A 12063-nucleotide genomic window follows, 5' to 3' on the forward strand; every position below is an offset into this window, starting at 1 on the left:
AAGTTAAACTATTTCAGTGGAAAAACAAAACAAATCTAATCTACAGTATTAAGTACTCAGTCAGTAATATTTACCTCAGCATGAAAATACACTGAAACAATATCTACCTCTACCATGTAATAAACGGTCCTGTGAATCATCACAAACGCAACTAGATTAAAGTAGTCAAATTTACACACGGAAATACATAATTATTAAATGAAAATTAACAAAAAAACAGCCGAGACACACCAGTATTAGAAACAAATAGAGAGTGATTTACCATCTTTTAAAACATTTGAATAATGTGAGATGTGCCATACGGCTGTGGTATACAACAGTATTCGGGTGAATGAGTCGTGGAGAGTGTAAACACATGCTCCCTGGTTTGAGGCTATGCTTGACATGCTTGTTAAGAGCGCAGCACTCTGGCTGATTATAAGAGTCTATGGCTGAGCAGAGGGAGATGGGAAGTTCACCAGGCATTTGTTTGCTCTGGCAAGCTCCTTAATTGTTGCTGTGTTTATACTGAGGACCACACCACTGAAAACATTATTCTATCTGCTCATTTGTGTGCTCTGAGGATTCGATTGAGCGTAGACAATGGAGGAGCAGGCAGGCAAGAGTGCGCTGAATACACAGCCGCAAATTCAAACTCACATTTGTCTTTGTCACTGTGCCCAATGCAATACTGGCCTAATGAAATTACACTAAGATGTTAGGTACATTACCCTGCCATCTCCAATAAGATTTAAAGACATTTTGTATTGAACCACAAAGATAAATATTTATTCCATGCAAGTGTAATCTGATGGGATGGAAATGCCTTGTATCCCATTTAGAAACATGCGTTATATTATAGACAGATTATTATTATATCAATTATAGTATGCCAACATTAAGTTTCCCTTTTTACTGTGATTCAAGTATAATATTTTGTCATTTGTTTTCATTAAACTGCACATCATATATTCTTATATAGGTCAGATAAATAAAACAGACAATAATAAAATAATGCCAGCTCCTTCTCACCACGGCTTTGTTTCCAGAAGTATGAATGTACAACTCTCTTAAGAACGTCTCACTCCCTTGAGAACGTCTCACTCCCTTAAGACCGTCTCACTCCCTTAAGAATGTCTCACTCCCTTGAGAACGTCTCACTCCCTTAAGACCGTCTCACTCCCTTAAGAATGTCTCACTCCCTTGAGAACGTCTCACTCCCTTAAGACCGTCTCACTCCCTTAAGAATGTCTCACTCCCTTGAGAACGTCTCACTCCCTTGAGAACGTCTCACTCCCTTAAGACCGTCTCACTCCCTTAAGAATGTCTCACTCCCTTGAGAACGTCTCACTCCCTTAAGACCGTCTCACTCCCTTAAGAATGTCTCACTCCCTTGAGAACGTCTCACTCCCTTAAGACCGTCTCACTCCCTTAAGAATGTCTCACTCCCTTGAGAACGTCTCACTCCCTTGAGAACGTCTCACTCCCTTAAGAACGTCTCACTCCCTTGAGAACGTCTCACTCCCTTAAGAACGTCTCACTCCCTTGAGAATGTCTCACTCCCTTGAGAACGTCTCACTCCCTTAAGAACGTCTCACTCCCTTCAGAACGTCTCACTCCCTTAAGAATGTCTCACTCCCTTAAGACCGTCTCACTCCCTTAAGAACGTCTCACTCCACAGAAGAAAACTCAACACAAACACAACTCCCTTAAGAACGTCTCACTCCCTTAAGAACGTCTCACTCCCTTAAGAACGTCTCACTCCCTTCAGAATGTCTCACTCCCTTAAGAACGTCTCACTCCCTTAAGAACGTCTCACTCCCTTCAGAATGTCTCACTCCCTTAAGAGCGTCTCACTCCCTTAAGAACCTCTCACTCCCTTAAGAACGTCTCACTCCCTTAAGAACGTCTCACTCCATAGAAGAAAACTCAACATGAACACGAGCGCAAACACTGACGGAACTTTCAAAATAAGGTTACAGCACTCAGAGCAAAAGGACATAACAACCGTATTAGACTCCATCTCTCCATTTCTTCCACTCTCTCACACGCCCTCTGCATGTCAACCCTCTCTCTCTCTCTCTCTCTCTCAAACTTTCTGTTCTTTTCCCCCTGGTTAGAACCGTAATGGCGCATCTCCTGTTGGACAGACAGCCTGCCGGCTACGGCGAGTGTTGTTGTTGACTCTTGAGGAAAGCCCAAGCTGGATCTCCGCCCCAGACACACACAGAGAGACCGGCATCTCCCTGCTGCTACTGGCACCAGCTCAGCTCTACTCTTACCTGGAAACTGGACGGTCCTTCCTCTCAACCCACTGTCTCTCTCTCTCTGCCTCTTTTTCCACCTGCCCAGCAGGAACACAGACAGTCCTTGTCACTCGGTGTCACGGTCCAGACCCGTCCGTGACACAATAGAGGTCGTCTGAGAAAACATGATTGTTATTCTGGAGCAGAATGGGGAAGAGAAGGAGTAGCCAGGAACAGAGGCGCACATTGTCTCTGAGCTCAGCCTCGTCCGCGCTGTTGTTTCCTCCTCCCGGTCCTCCCTCCTCCTCCCTCCTCCTCCCCGAGCGAGGGGAGCGAAGCCAAATGACGGAAAGGTGATTCATCATTGGTCTACGACAGCTGCAAACTGGATTAGCCCTCCCCCAATCAACATGCAAAGCGGCTTAGCCAAGGTAAGCAGGAAGGGACGGAGTGGGGGGGGGTAGAGAGGTGAGAGGTGGGGGGGTGGGGGTGGGTTGAGGGGGCAGTGGAGGGTGGGAGTGCCTGCCTGCCTGCCTGAGGTAGTTATCCGCTGGGGGACGGGGACTTGTTGAGCGGAGACAAGTCAAGCGTGACACCCCTAGCATCTTCAGCGGATCTTTCATCTGCAATTGACACTATCTGAAATTTATCTGCACTCCCTCTCCCCCAGCGCACCACTGACAGCTCCTAATGGCCATCAGGGCGTCTCGGCGCGGGCCTGCCCCAGCCTGGAGCTCCAGCCCAGCCCGCCTCCGCTCCCAGGGGCCCGGAGGAGCGCCGAGCTCACCGCCCTACTCACAAGCACAGGGCCCCACATACACACTTACACACACACGTACACACCGGAGCTTTTTTTCTCTCCATCTCAAGCGTACACACACGCAAGCACACACACACACACACACAAATGCGCACACACTCCCGCTCTCACGAATACACTCTCTAGCACACAAACGCGCTTGCACACATACTTACTCTCTTTCTCTCTCTCTCTCTCTCTCACACACACACACACACACAGGCAGTTGAGAGGCCCCCAGATCATCGGTGCATCTCAGACAATGAGTGCGACTGGAAACAAGAACACGGAGCCCATATGGAGCCACATGTGTTTCCTATGACTGTGGCGATGCCTCTATTACTCTCCGCTAGCTGACAGTTACATTCGGCCGTCCACTCCCGCTCCGCTCGTCTCTCCAGACATCAAGCAGAGCCGTATACCTGCGTGGCCATAACCCTCCATCAGGTCTGACTCTGGCCCACGAGGGGACCCCCCCAGTCCAGGAGGGGTCAAAGGTATTCAGGTGGTCAAAAAAAACACACACAGACACACACACACACACACAAAAGAGGGGGACAAAAGACGTAAAAAGTATTTTTTTTTAAACCCCCGGAATGAATTCTTAATGGTCAACTGTTTACATGAGCCACGGTAACCTGAGCTGTATGGTCTCAAGCTTTTTTTCTTGTGTTTTTTTTTGTTTTTGTGTCCGGCAGGCTTTGCTCTTCGCGCGGCGCCGCGGCCTTCATGAATACGGTCCCGGCTTCGCCCCCCCCCCCCCCACCCCCGCGCTCGCCCCCGTCGCTTTCACTGCCGCCACCTCGGCAACATACTTATTAGATATCATCTCCAGCGGGGGCGCCGCCGACCCGGGCGGAGCATCTTTCTACAACAAAATAAAAGAAATGGCTGCCTGTTTGTCAAAGAGAGGAGGTGGACGACCGTGAGAGGACAGGGAGGCGGCGAGGAGAAAAGACAAACACATCGCGCCACAACGTGCACATGTAACGCCAGCATGGAGAGGGGGGGGATAGTTGGCCGGGTGGTGTGTGAGATGTGTGTATTCAGCGTTGGGGGGCCTGTGAACCCGTAGCCATGCTGGTGTCTCAACTACAGTAGCTCCAGGCTGCCAGCAGGTGAGCCAGCCCAGGTGAGGGGAGCGGGGGAGAGGCAGCTCGGAGAGGAGGAGGGGGAGGAGGGGAGGAGGACGAGGAGGAGGGGGGGGGGGCTTTAAAAGCAAAAACAAGCCCTTCTTCTGCACTGCTAAATATTTATTGTTTAAAAAGACTGCATTCAGCATCTTTGATGTGCCTCGCAGTTCAACCTGAACCGGCGGGTCTTTGAAGCTGGCAGAACAAAGCGGAGCTCCGCGAAGCGTTGGAAGTGTCATCGAAAAAAGAGGAGAGAAAAAAAAAAGAAGAGCGGTCTAAACACGCTTCACTCACGGCCGTTTGCAGGGGCCTTTGTCTCGCTTTGCTTGTTCCAAGACCTGCGTTTCCACAGGCAAACACAGACCGCCTTTCAGCATTGATCTCGGCAGCATGCAGGCTGTTGCATCTGCCCTAGCGCGCTGCCTGTCAGGGGGTTGACCTGCGCAGCCCGTCAGGGGGTTAACCTACGCTTGGTTTAACATGAACGTTTACCTGCACAGCCCTCAGAGAAGCTGTTTTATTCAAAATGGGTTACGAAAATCCCTCTGATTTGAGTCAAATTATTATGAAGGTACATTTCCTACATTTATAAACAAATATACTTAAGTAATACCACAGTATTTGTGTTGAAATGTATGCATATTTATTTACTTTGTAAATAAGTGAAAGGAAGATGATAGTAGAAAGGGCGATAGGGACATTCATGAAATCATCTACCTCCTCCCCACGACAACCATTCGACGTTTCCAAGAAATGTGATTTTATAGGACATCGAGTGCATATTCCTTTGAATTTTACAAACCATGTGTTGTGAGTTACAAGTTTTGAAAAACAGCGCTTTAATCAAAATAACTTTAAAACAACTAATCCCCACTTAAGCTGGTCAGCTGAATCCACATGGTGGCCCAGGAAAAATAAATCCACTCACAAAGAATGTAGATGCAGACAACAATTGGATACAGATGTGAGTGGAATTAGACACAGTTTACAAAATGCTACACTTCACTGGTGTCTCTGTCCATGGCCGAAAAAATGAGGTCCGCCAACAAACGCAACAATGATTACCTTTACTCTTCATCTAGACAAAGCGTCTGACTACCTTCCTCTTCATCCACACAAAGCGTCTGACTACCTTTACTCTCTTCATCCACACAAAGCATCCGAGAGCGTTTGGGAATATAGAGGAATATAGAATATAGCCACAATGCTACGACGACAGGGCTGACCTTCAATTCAACAACATATTCTTGTTTTCACCCATTGCCTCTTTTTCAGTCACACGTGACATTTTATCAATGAAATTGCTTTACAAATAAATAAATAAAATGTCTTATTTATGAACTTTGGCCTGAAGGATTATGACTGGAATATGGCAACTTTTCATATTTTACATGAAAAAAACATACTGAATCATTTAGCTCAGATTCTGCTCTGCCCAAAACTAACAACACTTTACCTACATTGATCTGGGGTGGCACACGGCAATCGCAATTTTAGATTTTGTACTTATCTGTAATTAAAAGCCTAATTCTTAACAGATGTGGGGTTTGTTGATGTGTAATTTGTCTCTCTCATTTTGTTAAATCTGACAAGGTGCTCCAGCAAGTCATTGAAAAGCTACATTAAATCTGTTAATACTGTGCTCTTCAACCTTCAAAATTATTTCCAGAAGGCCAGTTCGCCTTTGAGGGTCCATCAAACAAGATTTAAGGGAGACATTTTATCACACCTACCGCCGAGCCCGCCACAGAAAGAGAGGTAAAAACAACACTAATTCAACATGGATAAAAGACAGCCCAATACCAGCGACACCTTCCCAGAAGACAATTACACCAAAAAAGCTTTGAGATTGAATATCCTAAAACTCTCAAATGCTGTGAAGTATTATTCCTACTAAAAGCACACAAGGACAAGGAAAGAATAAGGAAAGAATGGAAATGTCTATTTCAAAATGTCTTTTTGAAAAATGATTTTTTTTTTAATTGAGGTTTTGACGTGTTAAAAAGCAAGCTTTCTCTCGATTCAGATTCAAAATATCAAGAATAATCCGGATAAACAAAATAACCGTCAGTGTGCAAACAAATCCTGTTTACACTCACAACTCAGTAGCTTCCTTATTATCTTACTGAATGTAAACATATTACCATTTACAAACAACACATATGTGGGCCTTGCTGATAGAGGAGAGGGAATGGCCATCCACTGAAATCTTCAAAGCACATTTCCTGCTCTTTCAGCTACGCTTCCCAGAGCCAAACAGAACTGTGTTAACAAAATAACAGCCCTCGCTATTTAGTAAACAACCCTGGGCCACTAATCGCCCAGTATGGGCTACTAAAGAGGGGCTTCCATTTCCTCTGTCTTCTGTCTCCTTCTCACTCTCTTTATTCTCTCTCTCTCTCTCTCTCTCTCTCTCTCTCTCTCTCATAAACAGCCGAGTGAGGCTGTATCAATTAGCCCTCTCTGTCTTTCACCGAGCGCAGTCTCCGGTCTGAAGGCATGGGGACGAGGGCGAGAGCTGCGTCGGCCGAGCACATCCCCACGGAAGGCACCGGGCCCCGGGGAAACAATGTCTCCGTCAGCGCCGGCCCCTCCAGCCTGCACACACACACATCCACAGGGCTGCCTATCCCGGCCCAGGACTGCCTATCCAGGCCCAGGACTGCCTATCCAGGCCCAGGACTGCCTATCCAGGCCCAGGACTGCCTATCCAGGCTGCCTATCCAGGCACAGGGCTACCGATCCCGGCACAGGGCTGCCTATCCAGGCCCAGGGCGCTCCCCCATGTGAGCGGCTTATTAAAGCAAATACAGAAAGTAAACAGCCCAGATCAGTCCTCTCATTATGGCTTAATTGGATAAACAGGCCTATTGTGTGTGTGAGTGGCCGAGCAGGCAGCCACACACGCTTTCTGGTCTGTCTACACAAGGGAAGGCCTCCCGTTCTCTACCGGCAGACGACTCATTCACTACAACCTCCACTTCTGCATTTCTCTTCCTTTTATCTTCAAATGCAATCAAAGAGTATTTTCTGAAAGGCTATGAAGGTACTGTAGGTGTTTGCACTTGCTGAATATAGCACAGGAGGAAAAAAGGAAACCATTTTGGAGATGAAAAACTCTCCAACACAACAATTACCCCGACTCAACCGTCAGGTTTGTGATCACACACATTACGCCGGAGCGTCCATTAATTAGAGAGGCTAGATTTTACAGCGAGCCCCTCGTCTGTAGCGCATCTGTCTCGAGCCGAGAGAGTTAACCAGCAGGAGCGGGGAGACGCGGCGCGGGGAGACGCGGCGCGGGGAGACGCGGCGCGAGCAGACGGCCAGGCCGCTGTCTGAGAGGCTGGGTAGAGAGCGGGTCCTCGCTGGGCTGCTGCAGCATTCCAGGCCTCAGCAGATGGCATTAGATGTCAACTGCTTGAACTGTGTTGGTTTTGTTTGTTCTGCCAGTCGAAAAGGGACTCCTGCAGAGACTGGTATGTTTTGTTTTGCCGGATCAAAAATGTAACGCTGAGCACTAGCAAGGCTGGAGCGATTTAGGAATTGTGGGATTGACACATTTTACCTGATCGTTTTCATTTAAAGAGGTTCGTCGATGTTAACAATTTGTGCAGGATTTAAAAAAAAAGAAAGAAAAAAAAGACTGCATAGGAGGAGATGTTAATTAATTTATAAAATGTTTTGTTGTAGAGTGACCAGGAAATTACAGAATATTTTTTGGCACACAAATTAAATGGAATGTGGGAAATTAACAGTAAACAAAAAAATAACTTTAAAATGATCTTCTTGAGTGTCCTGAAATGATCTACATTTTAAAAGATCCAGTTAATCTCCATACCTGTACATTAGTATTTTTTGTCCTGTTATGCATTTACCTTACAGGACTTCACATTCATCTTCTACTATTATCTAGTGTAGTCAGGGGACTGGAGCTGATGTTTATATTTTCAATGTCTATGACTGAATTAAAGCTACATTAAGAAGTGACCGTGCCATGTGATAATTTTATATCTGAGCTCCACTGCATGCAGTAAAACTGACACTTTTTAAATGAAGTTGATAATTGCGCAATAATATGTTGATAAGATATTATGAGATATATATTACTGACGACTAATAACAGATCAATTGAATTAGCCTAATTGCCAATTGCTAATCTGCTGTACTCACATTATTCAATTTTGATGTTAAAAAAAATTGCGTAATCTCACGTATGGGAATAATACAACTACTATGTCAACAATTGAATATTGATAAATACAGTTAACACACTGTAATACAATAATTCACTCCTTATTCATTCTCATCCACAGTCTGATACGGTTGACTTAAATAGAATAGGAGTACAAAATCAAGTTGAGGAGCCAGAGATAGTCATAAACACATCAGACAGCCTACAGCAACATAAATATTGCTTTTAAAGTTAAAAGTCATACTCACTACAATTATGGTTGAATCTCCGTACGTTTGCGTTTATCCCTTCTTATGGTTTGTCTTCTACAGGGTGTCTTTCCAGTCCAGAAACAGGAGAGAAGCTTTCTAAAAAGAGTCTTTAGTCTTCGGTGGAATCTGTAACGCACAAATACCGCTACAAGACAACTTTTTTCTTTTTCATTTTAAGTGTTAGAACCCATGGAGCCCCACACTCTCTCAGGAGACCGAGTCCGAGTGAGAAGGAGAGTTGTCCGATTACTGCTTCAGGCAGTGACTAGAGAGTGTCTGAGGAAGAGGGAAAAAAAGAGAGAGGGAGAGAGAGAGAGAGAGAGAAGGGGAGGGAGGAGAGCAGAGAGGGAGGGAGGGAGGGAGGTTGCTGTTTGAAAGAGCAGAAAGTTGCTCCATGCTCTCTCACAGGAAGACTTTGGGGCTAGAGGAGGCACAGGGGAGTCAGCCTCACACCAGCTCTCCATATGTCATTCACTCCAGCTTTAAGCAATAGAGCCCCCTCCAGATTGTATCAGCGGTCCTAAGACAATGAAAAGTCTGATCCATCCTGTGGATCTCCAGGCTCAGCTCACACACCCCGAGGGCCAACATTTTTCTTCTCCCCCCCTTTGCATTGTTTAAAAAAAAAAACTTTTTTCTCTTCACCACAAACCACTTCTCTCTCTCTCTCTCTCTCTGTCTCTCTCTCCCTCTCTCTGTCTCTCTCTCTCTCTTTCTCTCTCCCTCTCCCTCTCTCTCTCTCTCTCTCTCTCTCCCTCTCTCTCTCTCTCTCTCTCCCTCTCTCTCTCTCATTCTCCCTCTCTCTCTCTCCCTCTCTCTCTCTCTCTCCCTCTCTCTCTCTCTCTCTCTCTCTCTCTCTCTGGTGTGTAGCCTAGGCCGTGTTGCTGTCCTGACTTGGTAGGACCCCGGCAGGTAAACTGGCCTTCGTCTCATTAGTCAGGTGACGGGGGGGGGACGTGGGAGCGTCTGTCCCTCCAGCCGCACGGTGGAAGTCCTCTGTCAACACGTCCACGCTGCGTCTGTGTGCTGGGTAACGACTGCCTTCTGTCTGCTCCACGTTATTATTCCCACTGCTCAATGCTGTCTCACAAGGCCACGCCACTGTGAGCACACACACACACACACACACACACACACACACACATACACCACGCATGTTCACGCTGGTGCGGAGCTTGAACTATTATGATCTATTTTGCACGGCAGTGTATTTTTTCTCAATCTTTGTTGTCTTAGGTTGGCAATTGCCATATAGGTCAATATTTTGCTCTTATTACATGAAATGAATTTTTTAAAATGTAGGGGAAAATACTAAGTAAAAGAAAGAAGAACAACAACAAAAAAAGAGGCCTTTTTGGCAGTTAAAGAAAAGAGTTCACACTCGCAGTCGAAGGAGAGGTTTCATAATGCTGTCGTGGTGACTGGTGACTCTCCTACCCCTTCACCGTGCATATGATATGATACAATATCTACGTCTTTAGGCTAAATATCTGTACCAGTCCGTTCATGATCAGCTGCTGTGTAGATAATTGGTATCTAATATACTAGTCTCACCACAGGGTGTACAGTAGTAAATAGTACTTATTAATAATAATAAAAAATACTATTTGTACTGTATATTATACAGTATATTACAGTATATTAGAGTACCAATAGAAAAAGACGGTATACCGCCGAATTGAAAACAGTAAAGCTAGCATCCTCACTGGGCCATGCTGCTGTGGGCGTGTGGTGTGTTCACAGCCCTTATATGGGAGAGCAGGTCAACAACAGCAACCTCTGCTGCACCAGACCAAGAAGAGCCGACCGAAATAGACCCCGGCAGCACCTCTCCTGGTCTTAATTCACCGTGGGATTGATGCAGACGCACGGTGATCACAAGCACAGCCTGCCGCCCCAAACCTCCTCCCCAGCAGGTAAACCCTCTGGCTCACGTTTCCAAATCAAATATATTGCGTTTTGAAGAGGTTCTTGATAACTCAATAGACTAATAAATGCTTGGGGATTCTCAAGTAACTATTTCTAATAGCTGAGGGGTACACATGCCAATTGAGTTATTGCATATCCCCCCCCCCCCCCCCCCTCTCTCTCTCTCTCTCTCGCTTTCAATGAGCAGCTGTATAAAATTAGCTCGCAATGTAATTTTGCAAGTGAGTTATTTTCAAATTGCACAGTATAATTACCCACCCTTGTTTACGTCTCAAAGACCAAACTCATATTTTCCTCCTGCTCATCTACTGCCTGCCCTGGCGTTCTCCAGCATGGTTTGAATCAAGGCTTCAATCCAGCCAGACGCTTTCTATAAATGTTTTGGGATTCTTTATATTTGCTTGTGCCATATACAACGATAAGGGTGATCAAATATAACCTACACTGAATAACATTTGAGCTATGCAAGTTGTGGCCGACGCAGACGTCTGTAATAAATCAGCCTATTTCCATGTTTCCAGGAATGGTTGGAAACACGAACAGCAAAATATGTATAAACTATTTTCACTTTTAAAAGGCCAGAAACGTGTTGCCCTAACCCTAACCAAAGTTGACAGCATCACATCATGTGCTGTGCTACAACACAATGGGTAAGATTAAACAAAAGTTCAATGTGACCAGTAAAGTCCACGCTGATGGTGCCAAAATGAAGCGCCTGTCCCATCTGCCAAATGGGAGCTTAACAAAAGATGTCCTGATAGGGCTGGCGTGACATCAGCGCTAAAATACTACTTGCCAAAAACTATATCAAGCAAGAAATTTGAGAAGTGGGGTAAGATTAAATGTGAAGCCGTTCTTTATTAAGGATTATCTAGATGGGACTCCATGGTCTTCATGTGGGGCTGCAGGATACCTGGCCTGCAATTTAGAGTGAGGAGAGATCTGCATCGTTCTCCACTGCCAAACGGGTCAGTGTCACAACATCACACACACACCAGCATCAACTACACACTGTGTGGTGCCGCTTCAAATCCACAAACCGGAATGTTCTTAGAGGAGGAATAAATGCTGACAATGCTAGCTCCAATCAAGCGAAGGAGATTGTTTTCGAATGGATTCTGAACTCCTGTGAATTGTCTGGCCTTTATTTTCACAGGCGATGTAACACGAGTTTACACAGCCTGACTAAGAATGAGCAAACGGCGTGTGAGTAGCAGGCACGGTGTGACAGGGGATCAAGTGATTCAGATGAAACGACATGCTAGCACCTTGGCGACACACTTGTCATATTTTCATATGCATATGCTGCAAATGTGTTTGGCTAGAGCTACTACAGTGTTTACACAATGTCACACTTTGTGCGGATCAGGTTTCTTATTTCTGACACACGTCTCACTAGACTCTTACACCCAGAACCTCCCCCCACGAAGGGAAATCTGAACTTAGGATAACTTGGGATAAAACAACAACTTTAATATATTTATACAGCCATTACCTGGTGAAGTGCTCTCCTATTGAATGGGGGGGGGGG

Source organism: Borostomias antarcticus (assembly GCF_949987555.1).
Source record: "Borostomias antarcticus genome assembly, chromosome: 9".
Taxonomy (NCBI): Eukaryota; Metazoa; Chordata; class Actinopteri; order Stomiiformes; family Stomiidae; genus Borostomias; species Borostomias antarcticus.